Here is a 5,466-nt window from a genome sequence, read left to right as displayed (position 1 = left end):
TTCTTCAGTAGTTTTTTTAGTTGGATTTAAGTGCAGGATCCACCCGAAAGTTTGTACTATAACCTGACAATGCAGCAAATAAAAGAACGGGCATCGAGCAGTTTGTCCATCTCATCATTACACGAGCATGAATTAACGGGCTGTTACGCTGACGCGAGCAACGTTAAAATAAAGCGGAGAAGCCTTAATAATTTAGGATAGAACAACAGTCTTTCTATTAATGTGTGTGTGTGTGTGTGTGTGTGCTCCTGCATTCGTCACACTTGCACACCAGCAGGTGATCCTCAACCTCTGACTCTTCCTCCTCTAAACACTCCTCACTGTCACCTGACTTCTCTCCTCCTCATCACCGTCATTTTGAGTAATGTATCAAAAAAGCTTTTTATACCAGAGCTGCAAGAAAGTTGTGTTTGAAATAATGTTGCAATTCAGTTTTTCAACAAATAAAAATGTTGTCAATAGGTTCCCATGTGGGTTACCATGAGCCAAAAGGGGACAAATCAAGTGTGTGTGTGTGTGTGTGTGTGTGTGTGTTTGTGCACATGCATGTGTTCTCTTAAAGACACCTGTGTGTTTAGGTATGGGAGAAGAGTGTAGAAATGTGCTGAACATCCATCAACAGGGAAGGAGAGAGAGAACCGGAAATGCTGTAGGTGACGTCAGACGCCGGAGACTTGGCGGAAAAACTGAATGAACAGCGAGGACAACGAGGAAGATTTAGAAACTCTCCTGGGTTACATCGACCTGTGCTACGATAGCATAGTCATGAAGAAAGCACAGTTAGTAGGTTCCCCAGCTAAAAGCGAGACGCCGTCTTCCAAAAGAATTCGGCCGGCAGACTCTCCTGAAACGGCATCGCCGACAGGGAAAAGTTTTACTGACATCTTGGATTCAATCGACAAGCGGTTGTCCAGCTTCGACGCGAGGTTGTCCCTGGTCGAGATCCTGCACCGTGAATTCCAGGCCCTGAAAGAATCACTGGAATTCAGCCAGCAGCAGGTTTCTACACTCGCTGCTGAAAACGCACTGCTGCGGGACTCGGTCAAGTCTCTAAATGATAATGTAATCCATCTGAACGAGGAAAATAAAAAAATAAAAGAGACCGTCATAAATCTTCAATCTCGCAGCATGAGAGAAAACTTGGTGTTTTCCGGTATCCCGGAATCTGCCGAAGAAAACGCAGAGGCTACGATTAAAACCTTCATGAAAACGTATCTGAAGCTTCCGGAAGACACCGTGGAAAACATCACCCTCGAAAGAGTCCATCGGCTGGGTGCGAAGAGACCTGGAGCTCCGAGGCCGCGTCCTATCGTGGCCAAATTTGGATTCTTCAAACAGAAAGAGCAGGTAAAAAGTCGCGGCAGGGAGCTAAAAGGAACGGACTTTAGCGTAAACGACCAGTTTCCCAAAGAGATCCTGGAACGGCGCAAAATTCTGTTTCCAATTCGACGCCCTCTAATCCAGAAGGGCTCCCGAGCGGTCATCGCCGTGGATCGTCTCTACGTGAACGGCCAGCTCTACCGCGACTCCAGTACAACTCCCTGGCTTTACTAACACCATTCCAGATAAGAATCCGCTTTATTTCTTATATTTCTTCGTTTTTCTTCCAGTAATCGAATTTGATATGTTACCACGATACCGTCAGTCTCTACAGCGTTTAAATGTGGTTATATAAATGTTTTCCTTTCTGTCAAGTTTCTTATTCTTTTTTTTTTTTTTTCCTTTTTTTTTTAGTATTTTTCATGCATCCCCTCCTGTTTTCTTCTTTCCCCCTTCTGCTGTCTTTCTTAATACTAACCTCTCTCACTGTACTGATCACCCGCCTTATTTACACACACACACACACACACACACACACACACACACACACACACACAGCACTTTATATCTTTACACATCGGCACGGCACGACCAAATATATATTCACTCAGCGTCAATACTACCACACCGTACTCTTAGCGCACACAGACATACAGGACATACTGTATTCACACACACACACACACGCTCGCTCATATTTCATTCATCTAAGCTTCACACACAGCAGGCAATACTAGCTACACACACACATCCATGGGTGCACTAAGGCTTGTCACATGGAATGTGAATGGAGCTGGCTCCAGAGAGAAAAGATTAAAAATATTCTACCAACTTAAAAGACTACAAGCAGACGTTGTTTTATTACAAGAGACTCATAGACCTGCCACAGCTATAGATGAACTTAAAACAGCTGAGTTCCCTAATGTGTTCGCAGCCTGCTATAACTCTAGGCAAAGGGGGGTAGCAATTTTATTACATAAAAATGTTACATTTACAGTACTCAACACAGTTATAGACCCAGAGGGTAGATATCTAATCATTAAATTATCTATATTTAATAAAAAGTTATGTATTGCCAGTATATATGGTCCAAATGTTGATGACCCCTCCTTTTTCCACACTTTTTTTACTGCACTTTCTGAACATCTAGACTATACACACCATAGCTGTCAGCGACCGTGCTCCTGTATCTTTAACTTTAAAAAACAAGAAGGACACTCCACCAAGTAAAAACTGGAGATTTAATACATCATTGCTTAAAGATGAAGATTTTATTAATTATTTTAAGAAAGAATGGGCTTTATATCTAGACTATAACGACCAGCCTGGAACTTCAGCATCTGTTCTCTGGGAAGCAGGCAAAGCTGTGATGAGAGGTAGAATAATCTCATTCTCATCACATAAAAAGAAAAGAGAAAATAAACATATTCAGGAATTAGAAGAAACAATCAAATCTCTAGAAGAAGCTTATGTATCCTCTCAGGAGAAGGAAATATTGAAGAAAATATGTAAAGCAAAACTAGAATTAAATGAAATTATTGATAAAAATACTCAGTTCTTAGCACAAAGACTCCGCTGGCAAAACTTTGAATATGGTAACAAATCTGGTAAATTCCTAGCTAACCAGTTAAAAATAAATAAAGAAAAAACAACTATATATGCTGTTAAAAACTCAACTGGGGACACAGTATATGACCCTGAAAGAATAAACAATACTTTCAGGGACTTTTATGAATCTCTTTATTCACCACAGATGAACCCGTCTAAAGAAGAAGTTGACCAGTTTCTTGATCATATAACTCTTCCGAGATTATCGGACAACCAAGCGATGGCATTGGATTCTCCACTGACATCAGATGAACTCCAGGAAGCCTTGAACAGTATGCCCAATAAAAAGGCTCCAGGTCCAGACGGCTTCCCAGCGGAATTCTATAAAGAATTTTGGACAATTCTGGCACCAACATTCAACAGAATGTTGCAGGAATCTAAGGAAAATGGTAGACTCCCGCCAAATATGAATTCTGCTAACATTAGTCTCTTACTAAAACCAGGCAAAGATCCGGTACTGCCTAACAGCTACCGTCCAATATCACTTATTAATGTTGACATTAAAATAATCTGCAAAACGCTCTCAAAAAGAATAGAGAAGGTAACCCCTCTCATAATCCATCCAGACCAAACTGGTTTCATAAAAGGAAGGCACTCCTCAACAAATACGCGCAGATTACTTAACCTGATAGACTATTCATGTAATAAAAACCTTCAAATTACAATATTGTCTCTAGATGCAGAAAAGGCTTTTGATAGGGTTAATTGGAATTTTTTATTTGCAACTTTACACAAATTTGGTTTTGGAAACTCCTTCATAAACTGGTTAAAAATATTATATAATTCTCCAACAGCATGTGTCAGGACAAATGACCAAACATCCTCCAGCTTCCATCTTAAGAGGGGCACCAGGCAGGGATGCCCTCTCTCCCCTTCACTTTTTGCAATTTTTATTGAACCACTAGCAGCAGCTATTAGACAGACTATAGCGATTAAAGGCATTAAATGCAAGAATATAGAACATAAAGTTAGTCTTTACGCAGATGATGTGTTACTTTTTCTCCAGCATTCACAAACCACTCTCTCTGAGGTAATTACATTAATAAACTCTTTCTCAAGAATCTCAGATTATTCAATAAACTGGTTAAAATCTACTGTTCTTCCGATTAACTGCTCCTTTCAGTCCTCCTCCTCCACTCCACTACAATCTGGAAATATTAAGTATTTAGGTGTTAATGTCTCACCTAGGCTCGCAGATTTAACAAAATTAAACCACATCACACTCTCAAAGACGATAGAAGATGATCTAACCAGATGGAAGTCTCTACCCATATCACTCATGGGAAGGGTAGCTTCAATAAAAATGATGGTTTTGCCAAGAATTAATTACCTATTTGCAATGATCCCAAGCAAACCGTCATCTGACTGGTTTAGATCTCTAGACTCCTCCATCTCTAAATTCCTTTGGAAAGGTAAACCCCCGCGTATTAGCTTAAAAACACTACAAAAGGCCAAGGACAAAGGAGGTCTAGATCTGCCGAACTTTCACCACTATTTCTTAGCCAACAGGCTTCAACACATATCAGGGTGGTTAAAACACACCCTCTTAGATGAGCCTTGGCTAGATGTAGAACAGGCACTATGCAATAATATAGAGATTTCAGATCTACCATTCATTAGCTCAAACATCAAACGACATGTTTGCTTCAAAAGTATCAGTATCAGCTCCTCTCTGACAGCATGGTGGGAGTTTCTTAAAATGACTGAGTCTTCACTAATCCCATGCAAACGCACTCCCATATGGAACAACCCTGACATAGTACAAAACAATAATATGATAAACTTCAGGGACTGGGGTGGTAAAGGTATTAAATACTTGGAACATATATTCGAAGGGACAGATTTTATTCCTTTTGATATATTGGTCAATCAATATGGGATGAACAAGAACAGATTTTTAGAATATCAACAAGTTAAATCTATAATAAAAAAGAAATTTAATTCCGATCGTATCAAATTACAAATACCACCAAGAGTGGCAGAATTCCTTAACTTCAGGACCCCCAAATTATTATCTAAAATATACAGGACACTATCCAAAATAGATGAATCAGTATCGATTCCTATTGCAAAATGGGAGGCAGATTTATCAGTCAGCTGGGACCACAATTTCTGGTCTCAGATATGTTTAAAACCTTTTGAACTGATTAGAAATCCCAGTTTACAATTAATACAATACAAAATTCTGCATAGAGTGCACTACACAGGTCATCGGATGTTCCGGATGGGTCTTACAGCTTCTAACAACTGCTCACACTGCCAAAACAACACACCTGACAATTACATACATGCTCTATGGTTCTGTCCACCTGTTCAGAAATTCTGGTATGAGATTTGTGAAGACTTATCAAAGTGTCTTAAATGTTCCATTCTAGCCTCTCCTTCAGTTTGCTTGTTAGGTGACCTAGAGGGTGTCACTACAGAGGTCAACACAATCCACATGGCTTTCACCGCCTTATGCATTGCTAAGAAAACTGTCCTCATGAACTGGAAAAATAGAAATAATCTTAATATCAACCAATATAGAGATCGTTTGTT

Source organism: Clarias gariepinus, chromosome 27 (genome assembly GCF_024256425.1).
Source record: "Clarias gariepinus isolate MV-2021 ecotype Netherlands chromosome 27, CGAR_prim_01v2, whole genome shotgun sequence".
In the NCBI taxonomy this organism is placed as follows: Eukaryota; Metazoa; Chordata; class Actinopteri; order Siluriformes; family Clariidae; genus Clarias; species Clarias gariepinus.
Note: the sequence above shows the minus strand (reverse complement) of the source record.